The 19,870-nt window shown below is 39.0% G+C and overlaps 1 protein-coding gene across 5 annotated transcripts in view; it reads right to left on the reverse strand.

Annotated features, from left to right (window-relative positions):
- Positions 1-19,870, reverse strand: part of ATXN7L1 (ataxin 7 like 1) — a 120,490-nt gene that overhangs the window by 49,910 nt on the left and 50,710 nt on the right. Inside the window, exon 1 of one of the 5 annotated variants that reach the window (XM_074869963.1) lies at positions 988-1,006. The exons of 3 other annotated variants lie outside the window; for them this stretch is intronic. The gene's annotated coding sequence lies outside the window, so the exon portion shown is untranslated. Of the gene's footprint in view, positions 1-532; positions 945-987; positions 1,007-19,870 lie in introns of those variants that run through there. One more of the 5 variants, XM_074869964.1, reaches the window with a different exon arrangement.

Below are 19,870 nucleotides of genomic sequence, written 5' to 3' on the forward strand. Positions count from 1 at the left end.
CAGTTCACACTTTTTTTTTTTTACCACATTGTCACATGTGAAATATATGTGGCAGAGCAAAACATAGAACATACAAATACATACTATGCATAAGGGAGAAATCACAGTACATTCTTTGCATACACGGGTCTAGCTAAGTTGCTAGTTACCTGCCTCTGTTTTTCTTTAACCTTTCCGAAGCAGCTGCAAATGGAGCTTAGTGTCTGCTCACAAGTTAAAAATCTTAGCAGTAATGTATGTAGATTTGTGCAGATAAAAATAAAAATCACAGACTATATTAGATTCCAAGACTGTAAGCAACATGAGCTATCGTATTTGCACAGCATGCTGATATAGTTGGGGAAAAATCACAGTACAGATAAGCAAGGGTCAAAGTTCTGGTTATGCTTGGTTTCAGTATTGGCAGTTCCTGTTCCGAGTCTACAATGCTCTTAATTAAATCTATTTTGTCCATCCTTCTATGCTAAAGTAATGAACTACTATTCTCCCCCTGACCCCCTTTCATATATCTGCTTCTGATTTGCTCACTTACATTATTATAAACCATTAGGCCAGTTTTAAAAGGTCTTCAGTCCACAGGAGGCATTGCCACAAGTAGTCACGCAGGCCAGAGCTGCGCTTAGTCTTCCTGCATGAAAGCTCTGTCCAGGAGAAACCTCCCGGAGTAGGGCGCGAGTTGTAAAGGTACCCTCGCACCCTTTAATGCCTCGGTTAGTTTGGAGACTGTAAGAGTTGCTGACAACCCTGAGATACATGCCACCTCCCTCCACATTACACAGGTATCTAAGACTGTGGATGTTTCTCTCCAGCAACAGTTGTGTCCTGTAACCCCGTGCGGCTGCTCCAACAGGTTTCTCACGCCGCTCGTCCTCAGCGGCAACAAACCAACCCCGGCCCTTCAGCGACCCAGGCTCGCGTTCCGACCCATCAAGCAGCACCTTCCCCCGGTGTGCTGACACCTTCACCTACGGAGACTCCGGAGCCCACCTTCGGCGGAGGCCGCCGGGCCGCCCGGCGCGCTCGGAGGCGGGGAGGCGCCCGGGAGGGCCGGCAGCGGGAGGGCCGGGAGGGCCGGCGGCCGGGAGAGCCGGCAGCGGGAGGGCCAGAAGGGCCGGCGGCCGGGAGGGCCGGCAGCTGGAGGGCCGGGAGAGCCGGTGGCCGGGAGGCCCGGCAGCGAGAGGGCCGGCAGCGGGGAGGGCCGGGAAGGCCGGCGGCTCCCCCTCCTGGGCCCGCCGCCCGCCGGCAGCGCCGAGCAGCGCTCCGTAAACAAGAGACATATTTACTGACGCATGCTCCCGGGGCGGGAGCATTACTCTTTTTTTTACCCTCGCTATTCAACGCGACGAGCAGGAAAAGCCCAAACAGCGAAAAGCTCAGGACCGGCACAGTAAACGCAAAAATTTTCATCGTGAAAAGCCCATTTCATTTCTCATTTGATTCTTCTCCTGAAGAGTTGTCGAACTCCTAATTTAGTTCAGGAAGGCTTATGAAAAACAAGTCCTTCAGGCAGACAATGAGCCAGCAGCACCACAGCTTCAGCCACCTCCAGTAAGGTTACATGCTCCATCCACCACTTTCAGACTCTAGCACTTGCTAAACTCCACGGAATAATGCATGGTAACCGGTAATTAAAAATTAAGCTTCTGAGGATCTGATTATCTTTGATTTTTACACAGTGGTATCTAAGTGGACCCAAAATTAAGATCCTGTTACAGTCAGCTGCTGGATAAACACTAAGTTCTTTATCACCTATTTTTCTTCTTACAAGTAGTCCATATCAGAGCTATGGTGTCACAACCTGAAATAAAAAGCTACATCAACAAGCTAGGCCTTACTGCAGCACAGCTGTGTGTTAAAGCATCCTTCAGCCAAACCCTCAGCCAGCTGACTGCTGCTGGAAATGGGCAGGTTCCCCGTTACCCTGACAGACTTCCTTCGGTGTAACTCTCATTTGGAATGGAAGTATGTTTAATACTTACCTGATGCCATTACAAGTAATTTGTTTCAACTATATCTAAAAGGGCAGCCCCTCCGCTCTCCCCACATACACACAACTCCTGCAGCCGAGTAGTTGTTGGCTTGTCCACTAAAACCAGCCAAAATCATCAGTTTGCAGCAGACCAACATGGGACCTCAGTTTAAAGGCAAATTTATTCTCACAGTTGCATCCAACTGACAAATGCAAGCTCACATCATAAGGTACTTACAAATGTTTTAGGATTAAATTCTATATATTTGCACACGTGCGTGGAGCAGTGTTCCCCAGGAGATTTAAGCTGGAAGATGTTCTCTGGAGTGCTGTGTTCCCTTGCTGCACACCCTCCCCGACTCTGCGGGGATCCTAGTCGGGCAGGAGTGGGGATGGCCCCAATTTATTCAAGTTTCTTTCTTAATCACTGAATCCTCTGCCTGAGGTCTTGGAAGAAGTGAGAAAGCATACAGGGAGCATGAAAACACAGAACCAGCACTCTCAAAGATTAGTTACAGTAAGTAAGCTCTTCAGTGGGCACTGCAAGTTTCAATAGGGTAGAAGACAGAACTGGATTCAAGACATCCTGACCCACTGGACCCAAAATGGAGCGCAGAAATTTAGGCAATGGATCTTTGAAGGTACGTAACCTGTTGGTTTATGGGGTTTTAAAATTTAATTTGAACATGAGGCTTGAAGTCAAAAATAAAACAGATTATATGTTTGGGGCATGGGCCTACCTAAACAAAATAATCCTGAATGCTTCTGGGATTTCTGTGTAGGGAAGCATTCACTGCAGGTATACATGCTTCATAGAAGAGGCAATCACTGGAGCCAAGGAATAATGAAACAAAATAAAATATGGAAGGCGAAACAAGTAATAGGTATAGAAATAATAGGTAAGTGATATCAACATGTAAATAGATAATAAGACAAATAGTTAAGTAAAAAGTTTAAAACTGACTGGAGAAAAATCCAGCAAAATATATGCTCATAAAAAGCTCCAGCAAAGCTGAGAAATGGAAGGCTGAGAGAAACTACAGGTTGTGTTGCATACCTCCATTATTTTATGGCTAGGATGTTAGACACTGCTAATACCTATTTGTACGTCTTGGGTTCATGCCTGTGGAGCAGCTGTCAAAGCATGCTCTAACACACAATCCTGGGGATCCTCAGGACTGCAAGGCTGCTGCAAAGTGAGCGGTGATTGCTGCCTCATGTGAGCATATGATAAAGGTCCTATCACAGGTCTTGAATGGCCAGTAAGTCATTGCATGGTTCTGAATGCTTAAAATATAGCTCAAGGTAATGTTAAGGAAGGGTTAACTTCCACACAGAAACAAAACAAAGCACCAGAATTTGGGGGGGGGGGGAGGGGGCCAATCCACAGCAACCATGCAAACAAAGTGGCAGAAGTAAATTCAAAATTATGCTTTCTCTACCTAAAAATAAAAATCCATCTTCTGAAAAGCAAAGCTTTTGTTTAAGATACAATCAGGATGTTGATAGTTTTCTGTATCTTAATATTAGGCATCTCAAGTGATCCATCAATAGATTGCCTGAACCAAATGTTTCAGGAAGTGATAACCAATGCTTTTGTTTTCAATCTAAAAAGGGGAATTTATTAACAACATCAAGACTTATTTAAATGTAAAAGAACTTCTACAGTTGAGATGACCACAGACATTTATCTTATAGATTAACTTCTCGTACATGGTTTTCTTCATACAATGTGATACCAACAGAGACAGACAAATTCTGCACTCAATCATACAGAGAAAATATTGCACAGTAAATAGTTATTATCTAACTCTAGAATCTTAATACATAAGTTTTAGCTACAGAACCCACAATGTCTAAAAAGGTTGAGAACAAAACAAGCCAATAGTTAGCATTGTAGGTAATATGGGGGAAAAAAAGAAAAAGGGTTTTTTTTGGTAAAGGATCACTTTCTTTGCTCATCTCACAGGCTTTAATTAAGTGGCTAAGAAATAAGGAGCAGCTAAGAGAGATTCCTTTGTAACCTGCTTTTTTTCAGGCTATAAATGTGGCTCTGGTAATAGTAGTACATAAAAACATTAAGAAGACTACCTGTTTACCAATGCCTGAATATAGACATTAACTTGCCTGATATCAGCATGAAGTTAGGATATCAGGGTGTTTTAAAGACTATCTTCAAAAGAAAACATCTAATCTCTGTAGTTAGTTTTGGACTGATAGAGTTCGGTTTGTCCCTGTTGAAAAAAGAAAAACGATATGCCAGCAGCACCTTATAGGAACTTGTCTTGTGCATCAGAAGACTATTGTCACAGAATTTTCAATAGGAGGCCCCAAATTTAAATATTAAGGGCTGTCCTGATGGACACTGGCACTATCAGACAGCTTGCACATTTAAGCTACTTGAATCTGGGAACATTTCTTAGTACCTAGTACATGGAGACTGCCTAGTCTGGAATGTGTTCTGGGACTAAAACTTCAAAATGCAGAAACAAGAGTCCAATCTGTTGGGAGTATACATGTTTCTTGCTAAAGCTGTATGGGCCGAAAATAGTGCGAAAATTAATTTTGTTTCCTCATACTGCTAGGTAGGTCAACATGCAGGGTTTTTTTTCCCACCTAGAAACAAGGCTCCAGCTTCAGCAACTCAGCACCAGCAAAAACAGCAGAACAGACTTCAGGCAAAAAAGTTAACCCAACAGAGAAACAAAACACCAGCACATATATTTGAGTGGCAGCTGTATGAAGTGGTTTGGGTTTTTCTGTAATTGTATATTAATCTCACTCTGAGCCCCAAATCAGGTTTCTTATGTTTCAGTGCCATGGATATTTCAGCACCAAAGGACAGAAGAGGGGTGTTAGAGAAGTGCAAGTCAGAGCACTTGGGAAAGCCAAAATTGTACTGATTTTGCCTGCAGAAATTATTGCAGAAGAATCTCAAACTCTAGCAGATAATTTCTGCAGATGGCTGGTAAAAACTACCAACCAGTATCTTATCTAAACCATATTTAGCAGAAAACAGGAGAGGGGACCCAGATTTCTATGAGTATCCTGACTCAGCAACTCCAACAGATCAAGCATCTGATCCATTTTCAGAAACACCCTCTATGAAGCTTTGTTTGTGGCCTATAAAACACTCCTGCTACTCTTAAAGCATCAGACTTTCATAAACAAACAACTGTTGTTGTACTGAGGAAAAGTACAGAGCCCCGACTAACAAATGGTGCTTGACAGACACTCAGTTATGCTTACACTACCCTACAGATCAGACTAATGCCTCAGCAGTCCCAAATTTTCACAGCAGCTCCTCCAGAAAGGCCATGGCATTCTGGCTTCTTGTTTAACCTCTTGGAAATGAAGTGATGAACACAGGTTTAACTGAGGAGTGCCTTAGTCTTGCACAGTTCACTCCTAAATCCATGAGTTAGACCATTATTTTTTTGAAATCCTAGAAGGCCTGAGATATATCCATACCTTGAGATACTGCCTTTTTTTTCTGCTTGTCCTATCCACGTATCTGAGATTTGTCCATATTTCAGGCAAGGAACAGCCACCCCAGCCCCTTTCATTTGATTGCAGCCAGTCCTTGCATGAGATTTGCCCCATCCTTCCCATACATCTCTGTATGACAAACACAGTTCTCTCCCTTTTCATTCTTCATCCAGGCCAAGAAGGTGTTGTCCATTTAAATGTCAATATGCATACAAGTGACATTTTAAAAACATCTTCAAATACCGTAGCAGCATAAGAAAAGTCAACCTACCATCTGCTTTCTTCGGAAAAATGTCATCTTTTCAGAAAGCACTTCTTTAATTTCTAGTACAGGGTTTCCCTTTCTTGGTCATGATTCCCTAGGGGTTCCTTAGATACAAGTTTCTCTTAGTAAAAACAAAGTATTGTAACAACAAAATTAAGAAAATTTTGTTTCCATTTTGAGTTGAACACAGTTTTCTTGCTGTAAAACTTCTAAACTAAATTGTCTAAGCAAGATGAAGTACCAAGAAGCGATTACACTGTCTTTCCAAAAAGGAGCTAGGGTTAATATTGTACAGTCATAAAACCCAGTCCTTGTTCTCAACTGCTTACAAACGATGATATCAAACAGCTGGGCACCTCACCGGTGCCATGGAGTTCAGCAGTACCACTATAAGTGCAGCATCATGCTTGCATGCTTCTAGGATAACTGATGAAATTAACCCAACAAGGAACAATTCCTTCTCCAACACTTAAACCTGCAATTCTTCAAGCAAGCTCATGGAGACAACAGATCCTTTGGTACTTCTCTCATACAACTTTTTCCACTGCTCTACAGCTCTGAAAGCTTTTGTGTATTTTAAAAGAATATTTACATGTTAAATTGTACACAAGTAAATATGCAAAAATAGTATGTCTTATAGGAGCAATGCTGCTGTACACTGTAGTGGTTTCCTAAGTTTATTACTTGTGTCCTCATACACAAATTACTTCCTTAAGGCGTTACATAGAAAAGGCCTCAACTGTATCCTTTAACCACTTAGGGCAAACAAGAGCAAAGCTGTTGCTTGACGTGTGCAATGCTGCATACATCTTCACAAGCACCCCAATGTTACGTTCCTGTGAGATTCCACAATCCCAGGTTCTCGTTAGTATCTCTTACTGACTTAATTCAACTAACAGTACGGGGTTTACTTTAGTCTTGCATTAGAATCAGTGATTTAGATTTAAATTAAATTCACGTAATTTTCACGTCCTGTGGGTATGCGTGTTGACAGTACTGCAAAAATGTACTGCAGGTTGTATAGAAGTTGACTGAAACCATCAAAACAGTATTTAATTGCTTGCTCACATGTACCTCAACACTGACTTATGAAAAATAGTCCAGAGTGGATTTATCTGAACATACAAAAGTACACTCAGAAAACACATTTTGAAGTCACCTGCATGCACAGAAGGAATACAGGTTTTATTATGACATTTTTAATTCCTGAATCACATATCACAGCTTTTTTTCCATTATTTGCTCTGCGACTACATGTACCACCTCAGACTTCCAGAAATTTTCTTCTACATAATGGATATTGTAAAATTCTACTTTTAAGATCAAAAAATATTTAAAAAGTTTTAAACATAAAAATTTCCATACTTCTTTCATTCTGATGCCCAGCATTTGAAAAACTGTAACATCTGTGCAGTCTCATTCAATACGTTTGCGTAGATAATGTACAATAAAAGCAATCCCTAAGTAAAATTTACATAAAGTTTTTGCAGAAACTTGTATTCAATCTGTTATCTCTTCCCTCCTGAATTCAGTGTTGCAGAAGGCAATATTCTGGATATGCAATCCAGCAGTCTTCACCATTTTTTCCCCATTTAATTTTCATTTTCTATAGTTTACAACTTTTACTTTAATCCTATTCAGTCAGAATATGTGGAATTTTAGAGTTGTGCTTCTAGACTTTCTATGTCTTTTGATAATATTAACAGGCTTACCCCACACATTAAAAATTTACTCCTTACCACATCCCCCTTTACAGCTGTGAATTCCTGAGCATGCCTTTTGGGGGAAAAAAAAAATTAGCACGCTGCCACCAATTCTTAGATATATCAAAAGTCTGTGGATACCAACTACCAAAAAAAATACTCAAATCTGAACAGGCACAGCCCAGAAAAATAGCACTTTTAGGATTAATTCAAACAGTAAATCTTTCATCTTCAAGGTCAGGTGTCCTTTTCAAAAGATATGCTTTTAAGATTGTAGTTTAGATAAGACAGGCAGAGCTGATTTAATAATTAATTGCTGCTGCTGTTCCCTCTGTAGGGAGGTATCCATTCTCCTTGCACTGTCTCTGGCATTCACCTGCCGCCCTGATGGGCCAGCTTAGCTTGCTAAACCAGCAGAAAACTAACGAAAGAAAGGGGGAAAAGGTGCAAAACCACAAATAAATCAAAGTGAATAGCTTTCTCCTGTTATTCCATAGCAAGTTGAATAGTGACACTACAGGGCAAGATGAGCAGCAGAAGCACTGCAGATAAGGAAGAGGATCCCAGGACTGGATAGGAAGAGAGGGGTAAGAGGAAGAGGCTGTGCCCTCTCGGCAGCAGTGTGCCATTAGATCCATCCAGGTACCCATTAGATGCCCAACGAGCAACAACCTGGCACAGTGATAGAAAGGGCACCAATGTCACCAACAGAGAAAACATCTTAGAGAAATGATAACATGGTAAAGCTGCTGAAGGTCTTGCTGCTGTTGAAACAGGTTCTTGCTTATTTTACAAGGTCTGCAACTGTCACTTGGTGATCAATCCTTGCTGGAAAATAGCACTGCTGCACCTCATGACCTGGGGCTGCTCTCACAGCTGTGCCTTCAACCTGTATTGTCTTATTCCAATCTATCAACATTTACCACAAGGTTCAACAGTTTATTCCCACAAAACATCACTGACCGCTGTCCCGTTTATAACCATGTTATTTTGGGAAACAATGGCAAGCATTACGTTACATTTGTACCACACTGGCTGGTCTCAGCTAACCTAGCTGCCTTCAGTTAATGGCCTTCATACAGTAGAGACAACATGACAAATGTGGTAAGAATGAGTAACTAAGACTTCATACAGTAATATTTCGAGAAACACAGTCAGGAGTCCGTAAAGAACAGGATACAAAAGGAATAAAACTCTTCATTCATTATCTCTGTACATTATCAAGAAACAGCTTGCTTCAAGAACAACGCACTAGAATAACTTAGAGCTGCTGAGCCTACTGGACTCTGCAGACCTACTTCATCAGTGGTGACTTTTACATATCTAAGAAAAGACTATCAGACAAGTAATGCAGAGGCACAGGGAATTTGTTACAATGCTTCTATACTGAGGGCACCTTGCTAGACTTGGGACTCAACACTATCATAACATTAGTACCTTACTTGTGAGACTAATACATTTTGTAACAAAAAAACCTAATCCTGCCACTGAAAATCCTCTAGAACCAAAACTTTAAAATAAAAGCATTTTGCATTTTTTAATTTGTCCCACAGTTTTCAAACAAAAGATGAACTGTAAATACAACAGTTGCACTGTTTATCTTCTCTCTTAGTTAATTAAAAAGCACTATTTCAGTTAAATTAAAAAAAAAAATCTCACTACATTAAAACTAAGTTCTACATTAAAACAAAGTTTCACTATACTAAAACCAGTAAGCCAACATGCAATAAATAAAACATAGGTTGTCTGTCAAAAGAAAAAAACAGTATGAAAGACAGTGTAATACTGTTAGGCATAAAGACCACAAGCAAAGTAGTTATTGCATTTCTTGCAACACTATATGAATATTCCACACATTAAGGAGAGATCACTAAAGCAACAGACATCAGGAAGCCTTTCAATAATGTGAGACTAGATGGATTGCAATCTAAGTTAAAAAAGCAAACTGCTGCAATGAGAACTTTTCTGTAAATGGCTAATCCACATTAATAAAAACACTACCAAACATCACTGCGGTTAATTTTTAGCTTTAATTAATATCAACTAAGACAAAATATATTTTAATGTAACAGTATGGGTTACATTTTAAAATTGTTTAGTCATTTTTGCCATCAGTACAACCTAATGTTTCTAGGAATGCAAGTTATTTTTATTAGGCAGCCAGCTGCAGACAGTGCTGGAAGTTAACTACGTTAAGTTCCAGAAAAACTGGGAAAATTACCATTCATATGCTTTCAAAAGCTTCCCAAACACGTGAATGGAAGCTGTGTTTGAATGGCAAAAGTCAAACAGTTTTGAAACTAGATTAAAGGAAATCAGTAGTGATTTATTTGCAACGTATCTTTTTATTCCACATCAAACTGCTTGTGCTTAGTGACCAAGATTTGGTCCATGCTTACAAGAAGGTACTATTGCAGTGATGTATTATGAAATAATCTTTAAAAAATGAACTATGAGCAGCTGCTTTAAAGAATTACTTTCATGCACACAGCGCTAGGGAAGGCAGTGATGACTAATGGGGAGAGGCACTACTCGGCCAGCTGAGTCCCACAGCGTGGGGGAGGCACTGCATACCAAGGAACACTTGAGGGAAGGTAAAGCAGATAGATACTCTTATACTGTGGTGAAAATATAAGGCAATAAAATAAATAACCTGCTCAGCCTTTCCACCAGCAGTATTTCTTTTAATAATTAAAATAAGCTGCTAAATGTCAGTGTAATTATAGAGAAATTCCCTTTGCTATCACTTAGGTAAAGCTAATACTGAATGACTACCTCACACACAGATGTCTATACTGTCTCCACCTAACAGGTAAGCCTAGGTCTCCATGTCTGTACTACACGATAGTATGTGCAAAGCCCACATGATAAAATCTACTTTCTGTAATAATACTGATTCTCGAAATTTCAACATTCTTCCATTTTACAGATAAATCAAGACAAAGGTATTTTAAGCCACAGCACAGCTTCCTATACAATACTCAGCATAGCTGTCATTCTTCAATTTAAACAAGTTATTAATTACTACAGCTTCACCCAGAAACACTTCTTATGCATATTTCTAGATGATCTAACTAAACTTCTTCTTAGTAAAAAAAGCAGAATTTAGTTTTTGCAAATAGGTATACTTTATTTTTTAAACAACAAAAATAGACAAAGTTTCAAAACTTCCAGAAGTATCTTTAGGTGATCGGAATCAGTTACTTAATACATCCACTGCAGTCTGTAAGGGTGTAAAAAGTAGCATAAGCTAACATTACATTGACATTACTGTATCCTCTGAGGGTGCGAGGAATGGCACTAATTCAGCACTGTTGCCACTCAGCTTTTTCAAATCTTAGAAAACTTACATGGAAGTTCTTAGCAGAAATTTTGCAGACTCAGAGCCCCAAAACCATTTCTCCAAAACACAACCAGTACACATCTTGCTATCTGAGGGGATCTCAAAGAAGCCAGCTATACCTGCGTAATGTAACATGCCCGTGCTATATCTGTGATCCTCCTTCAACTTGGAGGGCTGAATTATTTAAGAACAAACCAACCTCCTCCAAACTAACCATTAAATGGAACATTTTAAAAAACAATTGGGACTGATCCTTGTGTTTCAGCTAAAGCCAAGATTTAAAGCGAAGCATATCAGAAAAATGAGAACGGCAAAGTTTAACCAGTAAAACCAGATTAGGTCAATACTGATGCTGTCTTATCCAGTGTAAACATCTTATGTGAATTGCACTAAGAAAAAAAATTGAAGTTTAAAGGGAAAAAAAAAAAAAAACCAGCAGGGCCAGGCAGGGTGAAATAGAGCCTTTAAAGGCCCAGCACGATTTGTAACACAAACACTGAGGAGCAGCAGCTTCCTCTTTGAATGAAGCAAGGGTCTAACCCCTTCCTGTGTCACAACTCTCTGCACTTACTTAATATGTTTTCTTCTGACAGTAAAACAAACATCAATTCTATCAGCTTCACAGATGCGTGTGGATCAAAAAAAGACACCATATTGATATTACACTGAGTTTTAGAGGAGATAGAAGACACATTTGAATGAGCACCTTCAGATCTTTGCTGTCTGGACTGTCCACTAAGATTACTTGTGATGAAATAGCTTATAATTTATACTTTATAACTTAACATTAATTTAAGTTTTTTAAGCAGATGCTGTACACCCACATAACAACACAAAATGACTGCTCTAAAATTTACAAGAAAAACACAAGAAGACCATAAAGAAAATGCTACCTTGGCATCTAATGTAACTCTAAAGGTATACTTTACAAAGCTGAGTTAAGCCATGCTTTATGCATTGATTTCCTTCACTGACATAAAATATCCAGTTTGGGTCTTCAATTAGCTGACTCTTACACAGACACACACACACGTTTCAGATTATTATCTTAATTGAAACTAAGAAGGCTGCAATACTTTTTCAGAAGATTTTCTCATAAAAGATGTTTCAAAATTGAAAGTAGTAGTGGACCCCTCAAAATCCCTTTTGTATTTGTCAAAGCTAAAGAAGGGAAGGCTGCAAAGTAAAGGTGTGATATGAAGCAGCAGCAGAGATGACAGTTTTGTTAGATCATAAACACATAAATGCATCACCTGTTTTACTTGCTTAACACTTGATATTATGCAACTCTGACTGCAGAGAGTCAGCTGGCGTATGTATATTCTCCTGCCATTAATCAGAACTTTCCAATAGATACTCTAACTTTCCTTAAGCATTAAGGAAAATAATTACATAGTGTTTTCCTTTTTGTGTTGTATGTATCTTTTGAAAAAAAAAAAAAAAAAAATCAATCAATCCAACGCTTCATTAAATGACAAACTTTAAAAAAGCAAAGCCAAGACACAAGGTAATTCTACTAAAATGCCATCAAGATAGTTTAAAAACTGAAAATCTTTCTGTTTTATAAAATGGAACTATGGAGCAAAAACTCAATGAATTGTTAAAACAGTCTTCCATTAGCTAGCTGAATTCTGAAGTGTTCAGTGGAATATACTTGTTTCTATAGCCCTCTTTTGAAACCATGATACTTGAAGCTCTATGTATCATTTATTTGAACATTGTTTCATCTCAGTGATATTATCTAGCCAGAATTGTCACATTCATACCCGTGAGTTAAACAAAACCAAACCCAAGTTGTCTGCTTAAACAGTGCTTCTGGTGCAAATGCTGCAGTAACTTTTTAATTCCTTCATATAACTGCATCACATGATAAGCAACTGGAAATAAAACTGTCCTAGCACAGGGGCGACTGAGTAACTTGAATCCATCTCTGCGGATGAAAGCAAAGCAGAAGAGACTGATGCCAACTTTGCCAGGATTCACTGACACAGATCTCAGAAATGCAAGGGAGGAAGAACTTCACATTTTCTTGACCGCATTTCTAAAATCTGCCTTTATATTTTGCCTTTTCATCACACGAAGAGTGAACAGGCCACTCATAGGTTCAAGATGACTGGGCATCCTCTCAAATCAGGGCAGAAGCAACGATTCAGCTTTGTTACCTTATGTCTCTCTACAACCGTTCACTGTGAGTGCTAAGAGAATCATGATGGAAAGGCAGGAAAGCACATGGATAAAACTGGCACAAAGCATTGAAAAGGAAGGATCTCAGAGCATACACAGGCCGGATCTTCACTTGACCTGTGCCAACTGTAAGATAAAGTCTTTTCAACTATCTGTTTCCAAGAACTCCAAAAACTAGGGAATGACTGAATAGGTATCGTAGTGATCTCAAAACTACTAATGTCTGTGAGATATGGTAGTCTAGTATTTGTGGTTTTGTTTCTCTAATTTATAAAAATAAACCAGAGCGAAAGCTGTGAACATAACGTGGACTGGATATGAAAATAGTCTGACCTGCCTCTCTTCCTAGTTCCCTTAAAAACCCCCAAAACCCTGCTAAGTGTCTTCCTCACTACAGTACTGCTATTGACCTTTCATTCCTGCCCCTTTTTAAATGCAAAGACAAGCTAATTTTGATCTGATTTATTTCCAGTCTGACAGATAAGGCTCATGGAGCAGTAGGGATCTGGGCCATAGAAGAGAAGAAACCCCAAAATATTCCAGTTCTTCCCAAGTCTGACAAACAGACACTAGAGGAAGTTTTCATGACTCCCAGATCTCCAAGCTAGGAAATGTGAACTGTGGCACTGGGGTTGTGTGTACCATCCTCGTGCATGCTCTTGGGGGGAAATGAAAGGGGTTGGTGTGTTGTTGTCTGTGTGTCCCATGTCGTCGTCCGTCCATCCCATCGTGAAGAGGTAAGGGGTGGGTGGGGAACGACACACACAAGAAAAACCCCTGACCTCAATAGGGCAAACGTTACAGGGCACCTAGGGTATCATCACACCATGTGTTAGGGAATATTTAACTGGGTACACATATAGCCCATAGCTCTCCACAGCCACTGGACTGACCGGACATGAGCTGTGCAGCGATGAGACAGATGAATCATAAGGAAACGCTGAGGCTTTGTGAACCAACCCACTGCTGGTAACTTCTCTCTGAGCATCCTGACTGTCCTCAAAACTATTTTATATTCAGGACACATCAGTAGTTAGCACTGATCCAAAAAACACAGGAGCTGATATTATTATGGCTTTTTTTTCCCTTCCCCCAAATACCAATTTATGATTCTCTGACAATTCTGTGACTGGCTTTAGTTCTCTTTCATGACCAGCTACTTTGGCTTGGTTCAGAGAGTCGATTTGTTTTTAAAATTCTGACTGATAAAATAACAAATATTTCTAAATATTTTTTTATTAAAAAGCCATTTAAGTGCTAAGTCTAAACAAGAGAAAGGTGGGTGAACCCCAGTTATATGACTACTTCCCTGATTAAAGCACTCACCTTTCTGTAATCAATCTGAACCCAAATCTTCCCCTCTGCAGAAAAGGGCTCTGACTATGACAAAGTACTGTGAAGGGTGTTGAGGGGGTTTGCTCTCCCTCCCTCCTGCTGAAATTATTTCAACCTTTTAGAAACACGTTTCCTGAACCACAGATTGGATCCCAAGTGAGTACCTTACTTGTCAAATTTAGCGATTAACTCTCTCACTTACTCTGTTCAACAGCTATTTAATTATTTTATGCAAAATAAAAACATTAATAGGAGAGAAGAAATCAGTGTGAACTTGAACTTGTGTCTTCAAGTAGCAGAAGCACCCAGTCCCTCAGCCTGCAGGTAATTCTGAGCCTCCCTCAATCCTTTCCATTCTTTCTCCATATAAAACATGCAACTGGAGAAGCGGGCAAAGCCTTGCAAGCAGAGTTGTTCCACCACTCCCTGGCAGACAAGATACCACAGCTCCCCATCAGCATTTCCTTATAGAAAGGAAAACACAGTCTACATGAGTGAATACAAACACCCACCAAGACTGGGTAGCCTGCTTAAAGTGCTCTTGACTCAACTTCCCAGATTAGGGAAGAAAAGAGTAAAATAGGATGTCTCACATTGCACATTAACTGTTCTAATCCCCACACTAATGGCTAAAGGACCAGAAATCATTTTGCAGACCCTGACTTTCATTTCCTCTGTTCTTTCTTCAGTCTCTTAAAAGAAAGATTTGTACCCCAGACCAAGGGCAGCACTTCACCTCTACGGGTATGAAATTTATTTTGGTAAGAAAATGAGGGAAAAATTAGTTATACTCAAGCCATTTCTTTAATGTGAAAAACTCGTGGTTTTTTCTTCAGCAAGCTATAGAAAAAAATACTCCATTTTTTCCAGACGCATCTACCCAGGAAGTAGCAATAAACCACTCCCTAGTAGTTATTCTAGAATTAAGGCTACAACTGCCTTCAGGGTGCAATGGATGGATCAGCCAATATATCTGTATACAGACAGAAATGCACATGTACACATAGACACATATACATAAATAAAACTTTGCTACAAATGACCTCCATAGTCCAGAAGCTCCAAAAGATTTGGAGATCCTGTCTCCAACTGAAGCAGTGGCAGAGGAGGCTACAAAGTGGCTTGACAGAGACAGACCATCCATATTGATCCAGGAGCTCCCTGGAACCCACAGATGCAGTTATTGAGTTATTACTGAGCAAGCAAAGCCTCTCACCTTGTACCTGAAGACCAGAAGGCAACATCAACATCTGGGGGAGCCCAAAGAAATAGAGAGTAGCAAGTCTGAAATGTATCCAAGCTAGAGGGTTAGAAACTGTAAGAAGCAACCAAGTTAGTGTACATATGGATAAGTATGATGTATTGGGGAAAAGTCAGTGCAGTTTTGTGAAAGACTGTTATGAGTCACAAATGTCCTGGAAGGCATAAAGGGACATGTGGACAAGGGAAATCCAATTGACTCAGTCTACTTAAATTTCCAAGTGAAACAAGGCCATGTATTCACGTTTCTCAAAGAAAAGATAACTGCTGTGAGACAGGAAGGATTCCAACCCCCTACCCAAAGGCTAAGAAACTACTCACAGGGCAAGAAAAAGAAGGTAAAAACGGTCCTCAAAGAGAGAATTTCAAGAGGGTCATGCAGCAAGGGTCTGAATTAGGGCCTGAACTGTTCAACGTATTCAGAAATAATAAAAAAAAGAAGGTGGTTAGTGAGGGAACAAGATCTTTGGTATATAATTACTCAAGAGTACTAAAGACGGAAATGAGCAGATTGCAGAAAGGCCTAACGTTACTGAATGGTATAATAAAATAATAAATGAAATTCAATGTAGAGAAATGTAAAGTGACAGACATGAAAGAAGAAACCAATCTTAACTTTAGATACGAAATTATGGTCTCTGAATTATTATTACACAGTAATGAGACACTGCTCTTGTAACAGTTCTATGAAATTATCATCTCAATGATCTGTAGTGGTCAAAAAGGCAAACCAAATGTTAGGCAAGGAATACACCACAAGGAATATAGCACATCATACCACCGCTTCCCTCCTTTCAAAAATGGTTTAGAAGAGTTGGGCAAGATACAAAAACACATAGCAAAGACACAGAGAGTCTTTACAAAAGTGACAATTAAACAGATTTGGACTTGTCAAACTGGACGAGTGACAACAGAAGAGGGTTATGATGCACGTTTATTATGAAGGTGGACAGGAAATGATTGTTCATTGCTGGTTCAAAAACAAACAAAAAAAGGAGGTATTTCTTCACACCACGTGTAGCTAAGTTTTGAGAATCCTTTCCACGGGTCCCCATAGCTCTCAAGTTTTCATTAAGTTTGAAATAACACTGGGTCAACAAAATCGTTTAGCAGCACAATGGCAAACACCAGACTTATTTTCAAGGATCAATTTTTTGCTGCACCATTTCTATTCTCATCTTACTAAACATGCAGTTCTGCACTGTGCTCTTCTCCACAGCCTTAACTGTCTGGTCCTGACTATGCCTTTCCTGCCCATGCAAAAATGCTGAAAAGCTTTACTACTCATTTCAGCATTCCCACTAAATGCATCTGGCATTAGACAGTGACAAAAAGACCTATCTAAACAGCAAGCTAATCCTTTGTTGTCCTAGCCAAATTCAAAAGAATGAATTTTACTCATATCTTACAGTTCTCATCTACCTAGACTCACAGAATGAGAAAAAACTTGTCTTCAGACTCATTTGGACATCCACAACACTACTGCAAGTTTGAGAAAGCTTAACGTACACACACAAGGATGCACAGGTCTGTGCAGTTCATGCAATCCAATCACCATCAAACACGCAATAAAGCAATCTGAAACATGTATAATCTATGTAGACCTTTCCAGTATCATTGGCCAATTACTGGTCCGTGTTTCAGCTTGCACAGATGTGTTCTTGCTTCACTATTTTGAGGTAAAAGCATCACCAAAAAAGAGACTCCTCCCTGCCAACCCTTCTCCTAACAAAGTGAATTAAAAAATGAAACAATTTTTCAATCGCCAATCTCAAACCTAAAACTATATTTAAAAAAATTTAAAAATTCTCTAGTTACACAATTAGTAAAGCACAACATTGATGATATACTCATAAAAAGAATACCTTATATGGCACAGAGAATAAACTGAAAGCAGGCATATCAAATAATGATACATTAATGCTTGCCTTAAACACATTTCTCATATGCAGTGCTTGATATTTTATGTAAGTATGGTATTAGTTATACTTCACTAGTTGCAGAGCAGATACTAGGAATGATAAAAGATTATTTCGCAGAAACAAGAAGCCTGTTCAAAAAAAGGGGAGAAAAAAACCACAACTCTTATTTCCCAGAAAACTAATCAAGAAAATGTTCCTGGTTAACAGCATCACCAGTCTCACAAATGCAAACAGTTTATGAGGCAAGTTTCTTAAATTTTATTTAGGCATCTTAACATTAGGTAGGTTTTGGTGCAGGAAGCTAAACCAAGTATTTGAAGTTGAATGAAAATAAAAATATACCTGTAGTGAGGTGAACAAGTTGCCCATCATCATTTGTGTAAAATACTTAAATCGTTCTTTCATTATGTCTTGTAGAATATAATTTCATTAATCTGTCTAGATGAATGCAAAAAATTTTATTTTGAAAACAGAAGCCTACAGTGCATCTAACCTATCTGTAATAATAAAAAATAGTTTAGAATGAGGCCTAATTCAATTTTTTAGATTTTAATATGACAATTATTACATTAATATCACCAGTTAAATAGAATAGCAATAAGCTATTAAGATAATTATATGAATCACTACAGGATTGTGAAATGGGAAACACACAGAGCTCCAGCTGTATTTGAAATGATGAGAATTTTAAGTACAGTATTTTATGCATGCAAATAAAATGTTTTGAACAGATTTGGCACAAGCCAGGTACCAAGAGGTTCTCTACTACTATTACAATGAAATAAACAGAACTCACTAGATTTTAAACATGGAGCTGTGACAAACATGCCTGCATACTAGAGGAAAAAAATAATATTAAAATAAACAAGAAGAAATATTTTAAAAATTAAGAAGGTATACAAAATCTGGAATAAATATTACTACTGAAAATTGTGGAAAAATTATCTAACATAAATTTGCAAGCTTTGTACTAGCTAGTTTATCACAGCTGAGATTTCCCCATACTAAAAAATAAGAGTTTTTTAAACACCAAATAAAAAATTATTTCTTCATGAAAGGCATTTAATTTAACTACTTCCAACTTGAAAAAAACCATAAAGTTCTTGAACTACAGCTTGGTATTTATTTCAATTGCTCTCCACTGCACCTCTGTGAAAAAGGACATATGACTATCCTATCATCCTCCTACATGTCAAGGGACTTCTGTCTTCCCCACTGCACCCCAAGTGGCCTGTAGATGTTAGAAAAGGCAATGGAAACATTGTTGGAAAGCAGTATTTCAGACTATCAGAAGCACTATTTCTGGAAAGTAACAAACTGCTATTCCAGTTTTCTTTCCACTCACCATTGTACATAACAAGGTAGTCTAATCCTGGCAGCTGTGCGGGCCAGAGCTATACATTGGGGTCATCCAACCTCCTCCCAGGTCCGGTTCTCCAGCTCTGAAGGGAGCCCTGAACGCACAAGGTGAGTTGTGCCTCCAGCCCCACCTGCCACCTCACATGCAGACTCAGCAGCCACAGCTCATGGCACAGGAGATGTCTTTTCTACAGCTGAACAGTACTCAAAAATTGCTGCTGTTTCCTTTGGGAAAAGCCAATAGTCAATGGACAAGAATCAATTTTATGAGCCAGCTTACAGTAAAAATTCTAGTACAAGGAGAGTAAGAAGTTCCTAAACTTGTAATATGCTTTGCAATAAATTGCTAAATGATAACATAGAAATTGCAACAGTCAGAAATTTAGCTAAAGATGAAATGCTTAGACAACTGCTAAAAGTCACGGTCAACGGGCAGGGCTATATGCAGACAAGACTTCTACAGACTTGAAATGGAACTTCTAATATCTGGTAGTGACTTCCAAATGTTAATTACTTTCTGTAACACATGCAGCGTGAAACACTGTACTACCAAAAAAACCCCACACCCCACCCTCAAAAACCCCACTACATCTTCCTTGTCTGATCACATGCAGGATAAACAAAGAGATAACAGGGAGAATAGACTTGCTCTTAACATTTCTATACTTTTGAATACAGTGAAGAAACAATGACTTCTTATTTGGGCCCTTGGCAAATTCAGATTTCACTTCAAATTTCCTTTCTTTACAGTGCATCACAATTTGACACAAAAAAAGGACTTTTTCTTGCTTATCTTTTACTCACCAAAACACTTCCAAACAGTGAATTCAACAAACTCTTAATTCTGTTTTGGACTTTATCTAGGAATAGGACCATGAAGCCTTTTTTTAAAATTATTTTTAAAAACATTCTTTCTCTAAGCTGGAGGACATCCACCTTATTCAGAGCAAGACAGTCATGCTATGGAAAACTTCAAGCCAAATACGCCTATTTTTAATTTTGCCAGATTTTTACAGGTTATGATAGAAAATTTTCACTATA

Source organism: Strix uralensis, chromosome 5 (genome assembly GCF_047716275.1).
Source record: "Strix uralensis isolate ZFMK-TIS-50842 chromosome 5, bStrUra1, whole genome shotgun sequence".
Classification (NCBI taxonomy): Eukaryota; Metazoa; Chordata; class Aves; order Strigiformes; family Strigidae; genus Strix; species Strix uralensis.